General features: G+C 36.5%; 1 non-coding gene across 1 annotated transcript; it reads right to left on the minus strand.

The window, feature by feature from the left end:
• Positions 1-20733: 20733 nt before the first annotated feature.
• On the minus strand, positions 20734-20840 carry LOC121208879 (small nucleolar RNA R71). The gene has a single exon (XR_005904003.1). It is a non-coding gene; the product is annotated as a small nucleolar RNA R71 (small nucleolar RNA).
• Positions 20841-23210: the final 2370 nt, after the last annotated feature.

Genomic DNA, 23210 nt, shown 5'->3' on the forward strand with positions numbered 1-23210 from the left:
TCATAAGTATTATATAATAATATTTATGAGCCAAATATGGTACTAAAATAAATGTTGAATTGGTAATTTATGCTATTTGAGAGAATAATTAGGTTCAAATGGTATGACCCTAAAGTTAAGTGGTTTTAGAAAATGAGGTATTGGGACATCGTTTCTATAAATCAAGTTGAGAATATTTTATTAATTATTTATGGAGTGTTATTAAGGTTGTATTAAAGTTTCGTTAAGAAATTTTGACGTTAAATGATGATATGAAAGGATTGATGAGTTAAATGATATACTTATATATGAGAAATCTATTTATTTTATGGATGAATTTACCTATATCATGGATAAATACACTAACTCGTGAATTGATAATGTTGTTTAGGCTTATGTTAAGTATTTGAAATGGAATAGAAAGTAAGTAAATGAAATGGTTCCTAATCTTATGAAAAGGTTGATGATTGCGTAATATGAAACGGGTAAAAAAGGGGAGTGAAACGGTAAGTTCATAATTAGGATGTAATATGATGATATGAAAGGATTGATGAGTTAAATGATGTACTTATATGTCAGAAATCCATTTATTTTATGGATGAATTTACCTATATCATGGATAAATGCACTAAATCGTGAATTGATAATATTGTTTAGGCTTATGTTAAGTATTTGAAATGGAATGGAAAGTAAGTAAATAGAATGGTTCATAATCTTACGAAAAGGTTGATGATTACGTAATATGTCTTATAAAATCCTATTATGTTATGAATGTAAAATATATGTGATGCTGATGGACTAACTCATTTGTGAGTTGATGGTTATGTAGTTTTATAAATCCTATGGCATTGGTATAGATTTATATTTATCCTATAAAGTTCATTATTGAAATAGAATATTATGTTTAAAGTTTATACGAGCTTACTAAGCATTCATTGCTCACGTAGTTATTTTCCTTTACTTTACAAATTATCAAAAGCTCAATTGGTTAGAATTTTGTTGGAGATCTATCACACTATCTAGTGGACAAATTGGTAGTTTTTGAGTAATTTGGTTACAATTTATAATGGCATGTATAGGACGAATGTAATGGTATTATAGTGCATGTGTTAGTGATGTTTTGGTATGTGTAAGGTTTGGAAAGCTGTATTGGTTTGGTACACTTTGATACCTTACCAAGTTATGTGATGTTGATTACTTTAAAGTGCTTGTTGATATAATTCACTTGGCATGTTGATGATAGTTAGAAAATGGTTACTTGTGACATATTTTAGTTCATATTTGAACTAGGCTATTATGTTTGAAAATGGTTTGAGAGTGATTTGGTATGTATATGTTATGTAAGTTAACTATATTGGTACATTTGATGCTTTGTTGATTTGTGTCATTGTGACTATATCATGTTGCATGTTTTGAATGGCTCAAATGGCATGTTTTGTGATAGAAGTGTTAATGGTCATAATTGTGGCATGTTTTGTTAGAAGTTGAATTATGTTTGATGATGGAAATGTGAACAAATGTGCTTGTGTAGGTAAGTTTTGATATTGCTTGTGAGGTGCCTTGAAATGACATATTGATTGATTGATTTAAGGCTATTGAATTGGTCATTATATGCATGTTTTGGCAAGGTTTTTATGTTTTTTATGTGCACAAAATGCCTTTAGGTGTACGCATGGTTTGGTGTTGGAAATGACTTGATTTTGGGTAAATTCATGTCCACACGGCCTGAGACGTGAATGTGTGACTCAGCCGTGTGTGACACACAGCCAGGCGACACGGTCGTGTGTCCCATGTAGATTTTAATGAATACAAGTTAGGCTGTTACACAGCCTAGCACACGGCTTGGCACTCGGGCGTGTGTAGCTATTTCCGGAGTTACACGTCCTGGCACAAGGGCGTTTGGCTTGGCTGTGTGACCTAACTCAATGAGTTACACGGGTGAGGAAACGGGCTAGGACACGACTGTGTGTCCCTATTTCAATTGTTACACGGCTTGAGACATGGGCGTGTGTCTCAGCCATGTGAGTCGCATGGCCTGGACAAATGGCCGTGTGACCCCTGCAGTCCAAATTTCTAACTTTTTCTTAAACTTTTCAAATAATTCTAATTTAGTCTTGAATCATTTCTAAGGTATTTCTAGGGCTCGATTAAAGGATGACATGTATGTAAATGATTATTTTATAAAGTTTTTATGAAAATGTATGAAATGTATGTTTAAATGTTTTGTTTGTACGGTAATGCTCTATAACCCTATTCCGGCGATGGATACAGGTTAGGGGTGTTATAAATCTTCGCATGGAAATTTAAGTTACATATGACTACATTTAGCAGCGAATTGTATCCACTAATGAAACTTAAATTGTTTGGTGTTAAGGATCTGCCAAAAGATCTTATACAATTGTATTGGTGTATCCATGTGTAAGTTGTTTTTATTACTAAGTTTTGTAATAGCCCAGCTAAAATTTCACTTCTTGAAAACTTTGTTCGAAAGTCTATTATTTATCCTTGGAACTTACTAGGTTTGTTTTGAACTTACTTAGTTTTCTATATCACTTTAGGACCTATACAGAAATTGGAATTTGAAGGGATTCAACCAATCAGCGAACTCTTTTGTGAGCCATTCTTCGTTATGCTATAACATATATATCAATTCGGGGTGGCCTGTGGTTTTATTTTCTTGTTTTGGATCATGTAAAAGTAGATTTGAACTTCTTTAATCCAATCGTCAATGTATAATAAATTATGGCTATACGCCAATTTACCAAGTCTTAATTTATGCGAGTTAAATTTGCTCTTATTTTCTTCGATCTATGCTTCATTTCTTTTAATCTGCTAAGTGACCAATTGAACGTATGCTTTCAAATTTTTCTTTGATTTTGGTTTAAAAATGCTACTCCCCCAAATGTTTTAAGATTGATTTATTAAAATCGTATTGATTTACTTAATTACCAAAACCAATGTCTTGTTCATTACGAAATGATTTTTGTTTTTTGGTAACACCACCATTTGGCGATTAGGCGCCGATGTGAGGTATTATAGTTTTATTGGTATCAAAGCTTCAATTTAGCCGATTTTCGGAAGACTAAATTTAGTAGCAGGCCTCGATATACATGTTTCAAGTTTCTAGCTAGTCCTTTATTGAAATGCTATGTTGAGGTTGTGTTTTGTAGTTAATCTTGATCTGGATGTTGTCAAATTCTTGAGCTACCATCGATGAAGAAATAAAGAGCAATACTCCTTCACAATCTAGAGGTCTTGACCCCTCAACGAGTAGGGGAGCTATAAGTGCTGAACCTCGTGAAGCCTTGTTGGGGATGATGGGGCAGTGGTTTGACTGATTTGTAAATACTGCTCCCTCCTCCATAGCTCAAAGACCTGTTGAAGTGGCACAACCAGTGGCTCCTACACCTCCTACTCCAATGGTGAACCTATCTCGAGGAGATCTTGTAAAAGATATTTGGAAAAGTAGAGCTAAAGAGTTCCATGGAAGAAAATATGATGATCCTGTTGTGGTGGAGAGCTAACTCTCAAGAGTTTGCCGGGTAATGGAAGAAATGTAATGCACCCCATCCGACAACCTCTATGATGCTGTCTATTTGTTTGAAGAAGAGGCTTACTAGTGGTGGCACACTGTGATAAGCATCACCTTCCGATAGAAGGTGAATTGTGAAATCTTTCTAAAAATTTTTTATGAGAAGTACATTAATCGACTCTTCATTGAACAAATGAAGAAGGAGTTTTTAGAACTCAGGTAAGGGAAGATGATAGTCTTGGAGTATAAATGCAAATTCATTAGGTTGAGCAAGTATACCCAAAAGATGGTATTGATAGATGATGACCTTTTGTTTAGGTTTGAATGAGGCTTAAATAAAGAGCTTAGAGTGTTGTTGTGGGGCAACTGGCTCCATTTTGACGACTGGATTTAGGAGGCTTAAAAATGTAAAGAGCTTTTCTCAAGCACCTCTTAGAGTTTTTCAGACTGTTGAATTCCAACGAGATCTAAGTGTTCGTCGAGCCACTTCTATGGCGAGCATTGGGGGTTTCAAGAAGGCAAAGACTCTTATTTGCAACATCTGTAGGTGGAGTCATGTTGGGACTTCTTAGAAAGTGGCGGGTATATGTTATGATTGCAGATCGCTTGATCATTTTGTGAGAGATTACCCAAACAAATGTGGTGGAAATTCCGCAAAGCCCAACCTGAAAGGAAATCGGGAATAATCATGAACTCGTTTTTTAGATCAGGACTACCATGAATCCTAGTTCAAAGTCCATAAATAGAGCCTAGGTAATGTGAGCCAAAGAAGATGCAGAGGCTCTAGATGTGATAACTGTAATTTTACTTTATTTGGCATTGGTATTCATGCATTGATTGATCTGGGTTCAACTTATTCATATATTTGCACTAGGTTTGTAGATGCCAAGAGTTTCAAAGTAGTCCTTACCAAGACAAGTGTGATGGTTACCAACCCTCTAGGTCATAGTATTGTTGTTAATAGAGTAATTCAGGACTGTCTGCTAGAATTTGGCAGACACATATTTTTGGCAGATTTGTTATTGTTGAGTTTTCATGAGTTTGATGCCATTTTAGGCTTGGATTAGTTGGCTAGACTTGATACGATTATTGATTTCCATGAAAAAGGTTTGTGATTGGTAGCTAAAACAAAATGCTTATTTCTGGAGTAAGATGCGACATTAGAAACCATGTGATTTTTGTTATCACATCTCAGAGACTGATTTAAGAGGCGAGGATGCCTACTTGGTTTACATTATAGACCCAACAATAGTAAAGAAGGATATCGATCGAGTCCTAGTTGCAAGTGAATTCCAGACGTGTTTCCAGAAGAATTATTAGATGTTCTACTTGATAAGGTTGTGGAGTTTTCAATTGAATTCGCACCCAATACTACTCCTATTTCATGTGCTCCCTATTGAATAACGCCTCTTGAAGTGATAGATTTGAAGTGTAACAGCCTGGTTTTAGCTTAAATCAAAATAGTGGTTTCAGGACTACAAATTTGATGTCGTAAAATTATTTTAATATTATTTTTGGTGTTTATGGCATGAAATTAGATATGTGTGAAAGTTTCGTGTGCTAATTTTATCGTTTAAGTGGTCAATTTGAGAAAATGATTAAATCGCGTAAAATGCAAAAGTTGCATTCTATTTGATAAAAGTGCCCAACTGCTATGATTTCTTAAATGTGCGGTCCTTATGGTATGATTAGAACATGGTTAATGGAGTTTGTCATAAATGACCAACCATTATGTGTTTTATTAATGTATTAATAAAGGTTATTTTTGTAATTGTAAAATTAAGTTTAATTAAACAAAATCAAAACAAAAGATGATTCATTCATTCATCTTTTAAATCAAAAATAGAAAGAAAATAAGGGATAGGAAGCTTTCATGTATTCAGCACTTGTGTGGCTTAATTGATGTATGTTTCGAGCTCGATTTTTGATGATTTTTACATTTTTGTGATCGTTACTTTGAGTATTAGCTAGCCCGTACCTTAATTTTTGAGTTTGTTAGTGATTTTGGAAAATTCCATTGATGGATCCATGAGTTTTATGATGTTTGATGATGAATTATGAAAGCTTGGTGTTTAATATACATGTTTTGTAAAGTGATTTTGATAAAAATGCAATTAGGGATTAAATTAAGAAAAGTGTAAATTGAGGGGTTAAATTGTGAAATAAATGAAAAATATGGGTTGTTAGGGACTTATAGAGAATTCGGCCAAGCATGGGTCTTATTGAATTTTGAGTAATTTGTGTTTTTATGAAATAGGGACTAAATTGTTAAAATGTGAAAGTTTAGGGCCAAAATGCAAATTGGCTAAAATTATGTGTTTGTGGATTAAATTGAATGAATTGGTGATTAAATGGGTTAATTTTGAATACATATAGATAAAGAAAGAAAGAACTCAGATTTAGATCAGGGAAAATCGAAGGTTATTGTGTAATCGATCCGAGTCGTCAATTCCGAGTACGAGGTAAGTTCGTACGTGATAGATATTGCTACAATTATGTTTTTAATGCTTTAATATTTCATAAATTATATAAATGAGACAATGGTTGTGTACGACGATGAATCAACTATGTTGGCACTCAGTGTGCATTTCGAGATAGCTTCAGCTGTATATAGCATTTAGAGTTCGAATTGGAATAGCTTTGGCTATATATGGCACTAAGTGTGTGATACTGAGATAACTTCAGTTTAATGTGATGGAACTAAGTGTGCAATATCGTTATAGCTTCGACTAATCATTTTTGCACTATGTGTGCGAGTTCCTTGAGTATTGAAAGATTTCTTGATGGATTAACGTATTGAATAAAGAGGTGAAAATATAATAAATAAATATGGGAGAGTACAGGTACGTACGATACCTATGTGGTAGTTAATACTATGTGTATGAAGCTTGATGGATTTGTATATATATGATAAATGGTCATGGATTACAATTGAGTGATGAAATGAGACTTATTAAGTGTTTATTAATTGATAATTTTATGAACTGTCAAGTTTATTTAGTACGAACTTACTAAGCTATGAAGCTTACTGTGTGTTATTTGTCTGTGTTTTATAGAGTATCAAAGCTAACTCAGACTCGGGGATCATCGGAAACATCATCACACTATCGATCTACTCATTGGTACTTTTGAAACTTTGTATATGTGGAATATGGCATGTGGGCTACAGTCATTTTGGTATGTTTTTGAGTCATGATATTAGCCATGAGATTTGGCTTATAATTGTTGGTGTATATGGCCATTTGATTTGGCTTGAATTATATGTTTGATAAGTGATATATGTAATGTATATAAGTTATCATGTGTTTTGGCATGTTTATCATGGTTGTTGATATGGCTAGGTGGATGTTCATTTGATTAATTATTAATTGATGTATTAGTGCTTGAGGAATGGTATATTTTGGCATGATTTGTGGATAAAGAAATGGTATGTTTGAGAAACATGAATTGGGTGATAGAAAGGTGAGAAAATTCATTTAGGAGTTATGCGAGTTTGATAATTGTGGCATGTTGATTTGGTATGTTTTGAATATGGAATTTAGTAGTTGAATTGGTTGATGATAGATAGCATGATATGTGATTGAATTGGCATATTTTGGCTGACTATATATGTGTTGATATGATACCATTTTGATGGCTAGGTGTGCATGAGAAAAAAGGTGGCAAATTAGCTTTACAAATGGCCTATTTTTGTCCATACGAGTAGAGACACGGCGTGTGTCTCAGCCGTGTGTGACACACGGTCATGCTGCACGGCCGTGTGTCCCTGGGGTACCCTTTCAAATTAAGTCATTATACCCTATAGTTTTGACACTGCCTAGACACACGGACATGTCTATTGGCCGTGTGTGACACACGGGCTGGCACATGGGCATGTGGCCAGCCGTGTGACCAAGTCAATAACCTCCCTAATTTTCCCACGTCCTGGCACACGGGCGTGTCCTCGACCATGTGATGCAAGTTAGTATGTATGTCCTGTTTTCACATGGTTTGTAACACAGACGTGTTTGGTAGCCGTGTGAGGCACACGGCCTGTTCACATGGGCATGTGACCCTTAAATGTTGTATTTTATTTTAAGTTTCCCAACGTTTGCATATGTGATCGGTTTAGTCCCTAACCTTCTTTAAAGCATGATTTAAGGTCTCGTAGACCTATTTAAGGGACATTGTGTATGTGATTGAATGTTATTTGATAATGAATGTTTATTAAGTTGTGAAATGTTAGTTAAATTTTGTGTTTGATCGATAATACCTCTTAACCCTAATCTGGTGATGGATATGGGTTAGGGCTATTACATGAAGACTCAACTTCAAGAGTTGTTAGAAAAGGGTTTCATCAAACCCAGTGTCTCTTCACGGGGTGCGTCAATATTGTTTGTGAAGAAGAAGGATAGGACACTCCAATTGTGCATAGATTATCGTCAGTTGAATAAGGTAACCATCAAGAATAAGTATCCACTACCAAGGATCAAAGACTGTTTGATCAACTGAAAGGTGCTAAGGTATTTTCCAAGATTGTTCTTCGATCCAGATATTATCAAGACAACATTAAGGGCGACGATGTTCCAATGAACATATTCCGCACTCGTTACGAGCATTATGAGTTCTTGGTAATGCCTTTTGGCTTGACTAATACTCTTGTGGTACTTATGGATTTGGTGAATAGGTTTTTTTATCCCTATTTGGATTGATTTGTGGTTGACTTCATTGATGATATTTGGTCTACTACAAGAGTTAAGCTAAGCATAAAGAACACCTGTAGATGGTATTAAATGTTCTTAGAGAGAATCAACTTTTTGCCAAATTCAGCAAGTGTGAGTTTTGGTTATGCAATATGGAAAGGTCATCACTTATTTGTCATGTCAACTTAAACCACATGAAAAGAACTATCAAACACATGATCTAGAATTGGCCGCCCTTGTGCTTATACTAAAAATTTGGAGGCAGCACTTGTATGGGGAGAAGTGTCATATGTTCTCAGACCATAAGAGTCTAAAGTATTTGCTTACTCAAAAAGATTTGAACCTACGATAGTGACATTGGATGAATTAATAAAGGACTATGAGTTGATGATTTAATACCATCGAGGAAAAAGAAATGTGGTGGTGGATCCGCTGAGTAGAAAATATGTTGCAGCATTGGCTTCTTTGAGCACCAACTTCACCTGGGGGATGGCGAATCACTTCTTGTGTAACTGATGGTACGACCTATCTTTCTTTCCCAGATTGGAGTCATAATCAAAGGGTACAACATGTGGTGAGATTAAATAGCAGATAGAGTCTAGTGATTCGAAAAGTTTTTGCCTTAGTGAGGGAGGCTAACTACAATTTATGGGGAGATTGTACATTCCTCAAGGGGATGAATTAGGATAAAAAATTATAAAAGAGGCTCATTAGGGACCATTTTCACTTCATCCAGGAAGAATCAAGATGTATCGTGATCTGAAAATTCTATATTGGTGGCCGGGGATGAAAAGGGAAATATCTGAGTTCATAGCGAAATGTCTAACTTGCCAGAGAGTGAAAGTGGTGCACTAGGTTCATTCAGGAAAGCTTTACCCATCGGAAATTCCAGAATAGAAATGGGACAAGGTTACTGTGGATTTTGTTTCTGGTTTACCTCTCAGTGTGACAGGTGATCGTGGATAGGCTTACCAAATCGGTTCACTTTATAGCTATTCGTATGAACTATTCCTCAGAAAAACCCGCGGAGATTTATATCTCACAGATAGTTTGCCTGCATGGCATCACTCATATATCATATTTGACCAATATCCGAGGTTCACATCTAGGTTTTGGAAGCAACTACAAGAATCCTTGGGAACAAAACTTTGTTTCAACATAGCCTTCCATCCACAAATGGATGGTCAGTTTGAGAGAGTGATACAAGTCTCAGAAGACATGCTTAAGAGCTATGTGATTGATTTCAAAATAAACTGGGAAAGATATATGCCATTGGTTGAATTCACCTACAATAATAACCGTAATGCTTACCTCGACATGTCTCTAGTTGAGGCTTTGTATAGAAGGAAGTGTAGGTCTCCAATATGCTAGATGGAGCTTAGTGAAAGAAAACTAGTTGGCACCAATATAGTTCGTGAGATAGAAGGAAAAGTTCTAATTGTTAGGAATCAATTGAAGGTTGCTTAGGATTGCAAAAAGTCTTATGCAAGTCATAAGAGGAAGGATGTTTCCTATGAGGTTGGCAATAAATTTTTTCTTAGAGTCTCACCCTAGAAGAGGGTTATCCATTTTGGATTGAAGGGCAAGCTTAGTCTGCGATTTATCGGACCTGATGGGGTCTTAGAGTGGGTGGGGCTTGTAGTGTATCGTCTAGTGCTACTGCCAGGGTTGTTAAAGGTCCACACCATTTTCCATGTATGATGTTGAGGAAATATCATTTAGATTCGGACCATGTGGTGCAACTGGAAACCTTAGAAGTAGGGTCGGATCTATCTTATAAAGAAGAACCTATCCAACTTTTGGATAAGGAAGTGAAAGATCTAAGGAACAAAATGATTCCTTTGGTGAAGGTCCTTTGGGGAAATCATAAAGTAGAAGAGGCCATATGTGAAAGAAAAGGCGTTACAAAAGAGCAATACCCTTATCTTTTCGTAGGTAAGAAATTTCGAGGACAAAATTTTCTAAGGGTGGGTGAGTTGTCACACCCCAAGTCTTACAATTCATATTTTTGACTAGTTGATGCGGTGGCATAATCTTGTAAGTTAGTCCGTCTAATAAGCAAGATTAGACCGATTTTGGGTGGAATCATTTGGCGAATTATTTCACTTTGATTCACCATCTAATAGACTTTTGTTTATCTAGTATTAGCAAAATCAACCTTGCATTTAATGCCCCAAACCTGATCTGATGAATCAGATCCAAATCTAGGGTGTTACTACTCAAGTACATATGTAACTCATTCAATTATACAAATTTAGATTTTATTACAATTGTTTAATTATAAATTTCTCTAAGAAAAAACATAAGTGTGAATAATATGAGAATTCAATTGGTATACACAGAGAATTTATTTACAACTATGATTGAATTGCTATCCTAGTCTATTGTAATTGTTTCATGTAAAAGACTTCTAGAAAATAACTCAGACTCGAACATGCCAACAAACTTGCTTTGTATGCATAATAGCCTGATACACCACTCCTTTAGTATAGCCTTGGCATCATCGCTCCTGGTGAAAACCCAAATCAATCTACCTGTAATGTAACACATAGGAGTAAGTTCATGAGAACTTAGTGAGATAAGTACCAATTACCTGAATGGTTTTTACACGTTGTATCTGGAAATTCAATTAACTGTCTCATTGTTCTTTATTCTTCAACTTGTCTCTGGAAAATACGTCCCTAAAGTTCCACTCTTCATACCATAGATGTCACATCTAATTCTGGAATCATGCCTTTCACAACTAATTTTGGAATCATGCCTTACCCTCCAAATCTTCGATACATAACTCACTTTATTCACTCTGCACTTTAGTGATTCCTTAACCATCCCCATTCCAAAGACCCATACAAACATAATACTGTTATTCTTATATTCATACCCTAAGCCATCATTTCTTCACAATCCATGAATGATTTTGTACATAGGTAGAATAAACATTCTTAATTATACGATTTGATCATTATTGGAAGACACCCTTTTTTCCTCTAATAATTATAGACAAATAACCTTCTTCAGTTTACCAAATGTAGCCCTTACTCAGATTTGTTCTTCAAGTGTAACTCGCCTATACTTTGAGTTCTCCACATGCTCTAGCACATTCCAGTTTCTCTATTCTTATCATAAGATCATGCAAGATCTGCCCCAACAACTCATATGGAGCTCACCATAAAGAAAACTCATTAGATTATCTTATCAAAAGTATAACATGGTATGCTAGAAGGGTTTTTTCCTTCAAAGTTTGTTATGCCTACCACTCTTTCACAGTTTTCCATAAATAATATCTCTTTAGAGTTCACCGGGAATTCCAATTCTTTTTTTTAGGGTCCGCTATAGTGGCATTTCTCTTAAATGGTTGCCATAAGGGCACATTCTTCTATGTGCGCCACAAAGGCAATCCTTTCTTTATTTGATACAAGGGCTTTCCTTTCCTTAAATCACAAGAAAGGCTTCCATTTCATAGATATCCATAAAGGCTTCCTTTTTTGGTGTGTTCACAATAGGGATTTGCCTAGACTCACATTTCGTGAGGTTTGCCCATCATCGTCCTAGGTCGCGCAGAGAACCCTATTAGGTAATAACCTTCCTTTAGTTATTTTCAACAATGCCATAGCCCACCAGCTCTGGTCTTACACAGTATGGTCTTCCTATATGATGACATAGCCCAGCTATGGTCTTACACGATATGGTGCCATGACCATGGGGTTTCCTTTCAAAGATCGTGTTTAAAGTCTCGATGGACTCCTTTTAGACTCCAACTCAGTAAATAGACACAAACACTTAACAGACCTTTCATGTATTAGCACCAAACTTGACATACATCTCATATTACACATTCTAGACATGTTCTTATAGTCATATCTTCTACTCTAGATTCCTTATCACATACTCTATACTTATCAAATTCTTACAAATTATGCATGCAAATGTAATCCAACATTCATATCTCAACATGCTCATCATACCGTTCTTTTATAATATCAGTTCGTGGTTCATACGATTCTTCACAGGAGTATCTAGAATAAACGAGTATACACATGAGTCAGCTTTAGGACTTATTTGAAAACTTCAGATAGTTACATGGACTTTAGATCCAACACTCAATCAAGGACTGTAGCAATCATTGCCTTATAAAATAGATAATCACCATTAAAACCCATACAAATAACCTTTACAATCATTTCAAACCTAGATGGCCCCCATACAAGGCCTCACTTCTCTATTCACTCTTACAGATCTACTTAGAGCCAGAGAGCTTACCTTAGCATGGAAATATTACTGATAAATCTAGGGTCTCTGATCCAACTTAAAAGGATACTTCTGATTCCCCTAGCATTAGATTTCATTATTTTGAATAAGGGAAGAAGATGACTCTTGTTAATCAAACTGAAAGACCTATTAAAATAGTCTAAGTCTTTATTGGAACTTGACAAATGTCACATCACTACTGAATTGTCTTATCAAAGTTCACAACTTCCAAGAAACCTAATTGAGTATTTCCCTTTATCTTTAACTATCCTAGTTCACGTTCGATTAGCTCTTAACCAGCTTACCTTGTAATGTAACTTGCATAGCTCTATTGGAAAACAATGCACCATACCTTTGACATGGACTCAACCCTTAATACTGATTCACTTGACAACATATTTATTCCAACAAACCATAACAACCTTGCATGGAGCCCTCATCATCTTAAAGACATAATAGTATCCCCCCACTCTATATGCTAGAAAAGGGGCACTTGGGCGAATACCACTCCACTAATCATACTGCTAAAAGACTACGCCAGACTTGTACCCACCAGAGTTGGGGCGTTAAAATGCATGTGTGTGATATCAAACTAAAATGATAAAAACAATATATTCATGAATGGTTGTGAATGGACACTCTTGGCACATAAGCTCCATATCTTGAATAGTGGAAGGGGAGAAATGGTGGAAACTATTGAGATGTGATGGAATATATGTATCGAGATTATGATATGAAATGAGATTTACCTCTGGTAAGGAATGTAAATGAAAACCACAAATGAAGAATGCCCCGACCTTGCGGAGAAACATGTAAGTGTTCGAATTAACAAGGAGGACTTGTGGAGGTTTGGTTGGATATATGAAATATTTTTTCATTTGATCATTACTATGATCTTCCGAGTGATTTGTGGGTCAAAATCTAATGCAAGGAAGGGGTCCACGAACAATATATGTAAAGCATGTAAGTGTTGCGTAAGTTAATGCACGTAAATAGTGATTAGATGAATGGTTATCCGCATGTTTTGTTCTAACATTGTATAGTATCCGCTTATGAACTAACTTGGTTGTGGTATAAAATTGATGTGTTTGGTGAATTGGAATAACTAACATACGAATGGAAATTTAAGTTATGGATGACTGCATTTAGCGATGGATAGTATCCGCCACTGAACCTTAGATTGTTTGGTGTTAAGGATCCGTCAACAAATCTTATACATATGTATTGGTGTATCCGTGTATAAGTTGTTGGTATTACTAAGTTTAGTAAAAGCCTAGATAAAATTTCACTTCTTGAAATTTTTTTTCAAAATTCTATTATTTATCCTCAAAACTCACTAAGTTCGTTATGAACTTACTTAGTTTCCCTTATCATTTCAGGACCTATAGAGAAAGTGGACCTTGAAGGGACTCAACAAGCCAGCGAACTCTTTTGTGAGCCATTTTTTGTTCTATTGTAATATGTATATTGAGTCAAGGTGGCCTGTGGTCTTTGTCACATCCCAAATGTAACACCCCTTACCCGTATTCGATGCCGGAATAGGGTACGAGGCAGTACGGGCTTAAACACAAGCATTCATACAAAATCGAGACATGAATTTCTTTCCAAATTTAAAACTTTTCATTATAGTCATATCGTCCCTATTATGGGCCTACGAGGCCAAAACATACATAGCAAGTGATTCGGGACTAAATCGAGAACCTTCAAAACTTTTACAATACTTAGAAAAGTTTTCATGTTTTGGAGAGTTACACGCCCGCGTGGGTAGGCCGCGTGATCACACACACCCGTGTGGCTTGGGACACGCCCATGTCCTCAGTCTGTGTAACTCTCTGATTATGACGTCATCAACAAAATTAGGTCACACGGTCACAGTACATGCTCATGTGCTTAGGCCGTGTGGCGAATTGAGTTCTCGAAATTAAGTGCAGACTTCACACGGCCGGGGCACACGCCCATGTCCCAAGGCAAGTGTCCTCCACACGGCTGAGACACATGATCGTGTCTCTGCTCGTGTGTTTACTACTGGGCATTCTGTTTTGCATTAATTAGGGTACAGGGGACACACGGCCGGGCCACACGCCTATGAGGTGGACCGTGTGCCACACAAGGCCTAGACACATGCTCGTGTGTCTACTCGTGTGGACAATTATTGAGGCTATTTTCCAAGCCAATTGCCACCTTTAATTGCAGATACTCAAACATGACTTCAATAACACCCCCACTTGACATAAATTTCATGTGCTTAAACCTTTATGAATATAGCTCATGCATAAAAACTTCTCATCATATTGTACTTGATTAGACTCCATATCATGGAAAACCAAGTTTACCAACACACACATATACAAATAAATAATATTCCCTAGATTGCATGCATGCATTATCATATTAACTTATTCACACACCAAACTACTACCATAGGCCATATCATAATGGCATTGGCACATACATGCATAATTGAATTGGCTTACAACCTTATATTCATGACGAGCCACATCTCATGGCCTTATACAAAATAAATCAAATATCATCATAAGCCAATACATTTGGCTAAATCAATATGACATATAACAAAAAGACCAAGTCCTTATACATGCCATACTCAAAATACTTAAATTCATTATACTTCAAAAGATTAGTTTGATAGTGTGAATCGAGCTCCGACATCCTTCGATCCTTAGCTAGCTTGACGATACTATAAGAAAAATGGAAAAGAAAGGGAGTAAGCTTAAAGCTTAGTAAGTTTGCATGTAAATATTAACAACATTAACCATGCATCATTATAAACAAAACTTAATATAATTTATCACAATGTCATCAAGTATCATAGATATACTTTAACTCATGTCATTTACATAGTGAACAATAAACTCAAGATCATAATTCATTCATTCACTTCTTACTGAAGTTTTATCATTTCGTAATCTCAATAACTTCAAGCTTGGCGTACATACTGTACCCTTTCAACATGATCATATCTCGTCATTTCTTTGACCAATCCTTAGACTACTCATTGAACCACTTGGAATACTATGGATACTCGAAATTTTCATACACACAATAAGATACCAATGGCATGTCTTAGACATGGTCTTACATGGTATCTCACATCGATGCCATATCCCAGATATGGTCTTATACGAAATCTCATTTCGATGCCATGTCCCAGACGTGGTCTTACACGAAATCTCATATTAATGCCATATCCTAGATATGGTCTTACAAGATGACACATACTGATGCCGACGCCATATCCCAGATATGGTCTTACACGGGATCTCATCAACCCAAATGTCAAGATATTTGTACCCTAAGTATTCCTAAGGTTCAACCGGCTTTCGTCATCTCAAATCCTTGTCAGACAACATCAAAAATATTCACCAATACAAATACACAATTCATGCAACCTTAAATGTTAAATACATAAATAAATGCTGTATCAATTACACACAAACTTACCTCGGTACAAAATATGGACAATTAATTCGATTTAGTCCAAGATCTTGCTCTTTCCCCAATCTAGGCCCGGATTCCGTTTTTCTTGATCTATAATAGAAAATCACTTATTTAATGATCACATTATTTAATAGCAGCCCATAAATCATATTTTGGAAAAATTAACATTTTGCCCTTAAACTTTCACATATTTACAAATTAGTCCCTAGGCTCGTAAAATGAAATGTACTCTTTTTCTTTATTACCCAAGCCTAGCTGAACCTAACACATACTCATAACAGCCCACATTTTCCTTAAATTCATATTTTTACTACTCATTTTTACAACTTTTACAAAAAGGTCCTTTTAGGGGTTTTCATGAAAAAATCACTTAGTAAAAGATGTTTATCATGCATCAAACTTTCATATTCCTCCATTAAACACCAAAATACATGCATGACAAACATGGGTCAGTTTTTGAACATGAACCCTAGCTGAAAATAATGGTAGAAATAGCTAGATCAAGCTTCAAGGATCTCAAAAACATAAAGAACATAAAAAACGGGGCTAGGATGTACTTACTTTCAAGCTTGAAAAGTTGAAGAAAAACCCTAGCTATGGTCCTTAGAAATTTTGGCACACCCTTGAAGAAGATTGACAAGATTTTCATTTCATTTTCCCTTTTAATTCTTTTATTTACCAAATGACAAAAATGCCCTTAAGGCCTTTCTTTAAAATTTTACCCATGCATGCCCATTTTTGTCCATAAAAATAGAAATTGGGCAAATTGCTATTTAAGGACCTCTAATTAATAATCTAAAGCCATTTCATACTTAAAGCTTCTAGAATCTCTAATTTTGGAACTTTTGCAATTTAGTCCTAAAATTCAAATTGGACACTTATTCACAAAATTTCTTAATGAAACTTTTACAAAATCATGAAATCATGCCATAGACCTCAAAATAATCATAAAATAAATATTTCTACTTTGGATTTGTGGTCTCTAAACCACTATTCCGACTAGGCCCAAAATCGAAATGTTACAACTCTTCCCTTTAGGTATTTTCGTCCTTAAAAATCTTACCGGTAAAAAGATTTGGGTTTTGGCTTCTCGTTGATTCCTCGGGTTCTCATGTGGTCTTCAACCCCATGTTGTTTCCATAACACTTTTACAAGGGCAATACTTTTATTTCTTAATTGTTTGACCTCCCAAGCTAAAATTTTAACCGGTTCCTCACCATAAGTCATATTCGGTCGTATTTCCACCTTTGTAGGTGAAATCACGTATGAAGGGTCAGAAAGGAAACAATGTAACATAGACACATGGAACACATCGTGAATCTTTTTCAACTAGGATGGTAGGGCTAACTGATAAACAACCGGCCCTATTCTTTCGGTGATCTCATACGGTCCTATAAAACGAGGACTCAACTTTCCTTTTCTACCAAATCTCAAAACCTTTTTCCACGGAGACACTTTCAAGAATACCTTATCATCGACTTGAAACTCAATCTCTTTCCATTTCAAAACCATATAGGATTTCTGTCTATCTGAAGCAGCTTTCAAACAATCACGAATTATCTTCACTTTCTCTTCAATTTCTTTGACCAAGTCAACCCCGTGAATCTAATTTTCTCTGAGTTCAGTCAAACACACAGGTGTCCGATAGTTACGCCCATATAATGCCTCATAGGGCACCATTTTCAAACTCTTCTGATAACTGTTGTTGTAGGCAAACTCTACCAACGGTAAGTACTTTTCCCAACTGCCTTGAAATTCAAGAACACAACACTGGAGCATGTATTCAAGTATCTGTATTACTCTCTCTACCTGACCATCAATTTGTGGATGGAAAGCAGTACTAAAATTCAACTTTGTACCTAAAGCTTCTTGTAGCTTTTTCCAAAACCGTGATATGAATCTCAGATCCCTATCCAAAATAATCGACAAAGGTACTCCATAAAGTCTCACAATTTCAGAAACAAACAGCTCGGCTAGCTTATTGAGTGTGTAGTCAGTACATACAGGAATAAAGTGAGTCGATTTCATTAATAGATCAACTACGACCCAAACAACATCTTTCTTTCTCGGTGACAACAACAATCCCATCATAAAATCCATAGTAATCCAGTCCCATTTCCATTCGAGAACCATCTTAGGCTGAAGTAAACCCAAAGGTACTTGGTGCTCAGCTTTCACTTTCTGACAAATTAAACATTTCAAAACAAACTCTGAGATGTATCTTTTCATACCCGGCCACCAATTCAATCTCCTCAAGTCATTATACATCTTGGTACTACCCGGATGGATTGATATACAACTACTATGTGCCTCGCGAAGAATTTTCCCAATAAGCTCGTCATCTCTTTGGAATATCAAACAACCATCGGAACCAATTCAAAAATTTGATTTAACACTCGACTCATATTGAGCTCTCTTGGTTTGCAAATCATTGTCACCTTTTTGTTGTTCACAGATCTCTTGGAGAAACGCTGGTCTAGCTTTCAACTCTGCTAGCATTAAACCATCATCAGACACAGTCAACTGAGTATTGATAGCTCTCAAGGAAAATAAGGATTTCCTACTCAAGGTATCGACAACCACGTTCGCCTTACCCAGATGATAGTCAACTACCAACTCATAATCTTTTATCAACTAGTCAATTACCAACTCATAATCTTTTATCAACTCTAGCCACCTCCGTTGCTAAAAATTCAAATATTTTTGTGTCATCAAGTACTTTAGACTTTTGTGATCGGAGAATACCCAACACTTCTTGATAAACTGTAATTTATACATATTTTTATCCCATGTTTAGCACATTTATGGATGGTTTCTCCTTAGATTTGGTAAATTCGATGCTCCTAATTCTTTAATTTCATGTTTTATACTTAGGTGAGCACAGGAGAGTAAAAAGAGCGAGAAACGGGCAGAAAACAGTGAAAATGGACCCACATGGGAAATCAACATGGCCTGGACTTTCTCACACGGGTAAGCCACACGGTCGTGTCCATTTGGCAGGATCGAAGCACGACTTACACAGGTAGACTAGACGCCCGTGCCGATTTAACAGCCTTGACCACGGGCTGGAGCAATCGCACACGGGCATGTCCATGTCGAGCCCAAGTATAGTCTTATTCGGAAAAGGCCACTTTTAAGGGCTCTTAGGCATTCTAAAGTCTATTTAAACACCTGAGGAGGCACTTAGAAGGGAGACACGGAGTAGGAGGCAAGGAATTACTCAAGGGAAGCCGATTGATCCATCTCAGAAGCGGGATTCATCGTCAAGACTGAAGATCTCCCTTCAATTTTCATTTAGGGGTTTTGGGTTTTCTTGATGTTTTGCATTCATTATTCTTCTGATATGTTTTCTTTTATAATTATGAACTAAACCCCCTAAATACCTAAGGGGAATGAAACTTAAGACGGATCTTGTTATTATTATCTGAATTGTATGATAAATATTTGACTTGTTCTGAATTATGTGTTCTTAATTCTTGTCTTAATATTCCAGGATATTGATTCAAGTTAATGCGCTTATTCAGAGAAGCAAAAGTCCCTATCTAAGAGTAAATTTGTCATAATTAAACGGAGTTGATTGCACGCCTAGAGATAGGGTGACAAGATTTTGCCAGATTAGGGTGAAACCTAATAAGAGGATCCATAGATCGAGTTAATGCAACACTAGGGCGTTAATTAGAAAGAGATTTCAATTAATCAACCTAGGGTTAGATGTTATTAGTCTTGAGAGAGATAATAATATAACTTAGGGATTTCTACGGTTAAGTCAAATGAATAAATCGTCTGATTTAGAGTCAAATAACAAGTGAAGTCTAGGTGGATTTTTCCTTGGGTATTGTCTTAATCAATCGAGTTTTCCCAAAAGCTTTTCCCTAATTTTCTCTCTGTGCACTCTTAGTTTAGTTAATTAGTTTAGACAAACAAATCCCTTAATTTTTAGGCTAGATAATGAAAAGAAAGTAATTACTAGTACTCTTGATTCCTTTGGGTTCGACAATCTGGTCTTGCTAAAGCTATACTACTGTTCGATAGGTATACTTGCCTTCATCGTGATAATAGTTAGTTTCAAGAACGATTGATTATAAATTTTTAAAACCTATCGCAAAATATCACGTACCAAGTTTTTGGCACCGTTGCCGTGGAACTAAGATATTAGGAACACTCGATTTTTATTACTTTAGCCATTTTACTTTATTTGCAATTTAATTTTTTATTTCTTTTCTAATTTTTCTTTTATTCGCTCCTGGTAGGTTTTTATAGTATATGACTAGAAGAAAACCGTCGGGACCATTACTATTTGATAGTGAGATCGATCGCACAGTTCGCAGAAATCGAAGAGAAATAAAGCAAAGCTTAAGAACACAGAGGAAGAGCAAGAGGACGATATTCACACCATAACCGAGGAGATGGCTGAAAACCAGGAAAATCTGCTACCTCCTATGACTGCTGCTAATCAGGATCCTGCTCCGCGTGCTATGTATGATTATGCTAAACCTATTTAACATGAACTGAATCAAGCATAGTTAGGCCTGCTGTTGCTGCAAATAATTTTGAACTGAAACCTAACACCATTCAAATGATCCAACAGTTTGTTCAGTTTGATGTTTGCAGGACGATGACCCAAACACTCATTTGGCGAATTTCTTAGAGTTTTACGACACTTTTAAAATCAATGGCATTTCTGATGATGCCATTCACCTTTGGTTATTCCCTTTTTCATTGAGGAACAAAGCTAAACAGTGGTTGAACTCGTTACCACGAGGGTCAATCACTGCTTGGGAACAAATGACCGAAAAATTTTTATTAAAATATTTTCTGTCGACTAAAACAACTAAATTACGTAATGATATCTCTTCTTTTATGCAGATGAATTTAGAAACACTCTATGATGCATGGGAGAGATACAAGGACCTTTTAAGAAGATGCCCTCACCATGGGTTACCACTCTGACTATAGGTTCAAACGTTTCACAATGGCCTATGGCCTGAATCCTTCGACTAGACAGATAATTGACGCAGCTGCTGGAGGAACTATCATTATGAATTTATAGAAGAGATGTCACTGAATAATTATCAGTGGCAAGTCATGAGGACAAAGCCAACGAAAACAACTGGCATTTTTAACGTCGATTTAGTCACCATGCTCTCTAATAAGGTAGAACTTTTGAATAGAAAAATTGACGGTTTTCTTAGTTCTTCATAGGTTCACCCAGTAATGCAGTGCGAAGCAAGTGGAGGTGGATCAAGCAATTCAGAATACCCACCTTATGGCTACAACATAGGGAACGAGAAGTTAAATTACATGGGTAATAATCCTCACATGGGTAATAATCCTCAATCTCAAAATAATCCTTATAGTAACAAGTACAATGCAGGTTGGAGGAACCACCCAAATTTTTCATGGGGAGGCCAAGGAAATCAGAGACCACCACCACCTTCAGGCTTCCAACAACCACCGTACCAACAAGAGAAAAAACTGAACCTTGAGGAGATGCTAAAAAATCTCATCTCTGTGTCAGAAACTCGTTTTTAGAATACCGAGATAGCACTTAAGAATCAATAAGCGTCGATTCAAGGGCTCGAAACTCAGATAGGATAGCTCACCAAATTAATATTTGAACGACCACAAGGTAGCCTGCCGAGTAACATGAACCTAACCCAAGGGAACAACTCAACGTAATTACCATTCATAGTTGCACCTGAACCAGAACCGAGGCAAGAGACTGTGGTAAGTAAAGGTAAAGGTGAGGTGGACCACAATGACCAAAAACAGGTAAGTAAAGAGTACAAACCACGTGTACCATACCCAAATGCGACAAGGAAAGACCACTCAGATGAACAATTCGGTAAATTCCTTAAACTTTTAAAGAAATTCAATATTAACTTACCATTTATTGAAGCTCTTTCGCAGATGCCGAACACAGTCAAATTCTTAAAGGAGCTTTTAATAAATAAATGGAAGTTGGATGAGGCGTCGTATGTGGAACTAAATGCGGTTTGCTCAGCCATACTACAAAATAAGCTGGCCAACAAATTAAAAGATCCAGGGAGTTCTACGATTCCTTGTTTAATTGATAGCTTAAATGTTAATAATGCTTTGGTTGATTTAAGGGCTAGTATCAATGTCATGCCTTATAAAATGTTTAAACAACTAGGTCTTGGGAAACCCAAACAAACTAGGATGAGTATTCAATTAGCCGATAAAATAATTAGATTTCCTAAGGGTATTATTGAAGATGTACTCGTTAAAATTGACAAATTTATATTCCCAGTTGATTTCGTTGTTCTAGACATTGAGGAGGACAGTAACGTTCTTTTAATTTTAGGGAGACCCTTTTTAGCAACTGCTAGAACAATAATTGATGTTAGCACAGGTGAACTCACACTTCGTGTGGAAGACGAAACAATCACCCTTCAAGCTCGTAATTCGAGTAACACATTGAAAATTGAAGGTGGTTGTATAAATTATACTATTATAACTGATCATGTGGTGAAACCGTCCTGGCAGGAAACACGTTCAAAGAACACACCTGAGCCATGTTCGAATAACGACAAAGGACCTATCTATGAAGAACGAAGGCTACAAATTGAGGAACTAGATGAATGGCGGACACATAAACCGATGACACATGATAAATCAAAACCACGCCATGACGAGCTCAATATCTCACCAAAACAACTTAAGGTTGGAGACAAAGTACTGCTAGAGGCAGCAGACCCTCGCATTGCCACTTCTGAACCTAACGGAGCAATCCCTCTTACGGTACTCAGTATTTTCCCATATGGTATAGTCGAGGTAATTCATCCCAAATTCGGCACTTTTAAGGTTAACAATACTCGTCTTAAACTTTATGTTGATAAAGCTGATAGCAGGGATGAGGAGTATAAACTCCTCGCACCACCATGACCATGCAACAGAAAGGTAAGTTGAGCTTAGACTATAAAAAAGTGCTTCTCGGGAGGTAACCTGAGCACTAACGATTTTAACCTCTTTAAAATTTTATTTTTTAACATTTAATCACTAACTGAGTCATTGAAACACAGGTTTTCTAATCCATACGGCCGGGCACACAGGTGTGCCTTAGGTCGTGCTCACACCACGAGAGGAGACACGACCGTGCGATACTGCCGTGTGAAAACAGAGCAAAAATGTTTCCCCAACACAGGATCCGCCAAGTTGCCACGGCCGCATGAAATGGGCGTGGGCAATCCTGCCAAATTAAAGCGAGCTTGCGGCACGACCGTGCCCATCGATCGTGGTCGAGCCTGTCAAAATAACATGAGCGTGCGCTTGCATACACGGGCGTGGGA

This window comes from Gossypium hirsutum, chromosome A10 (assembly GCF_007990345.1).
Source record: "Gossypium hirsutum isolate 1008001.06 chromosome A10, Gossypium_hirsutum_v2.1, whole genome shotgun sequence".
NCBI lineage: Eukaryota > Viridiplantae > Streptophyta > Magnoliopsida > Malvales > Malvaceae > Gossypium > Gossypium hirsutum.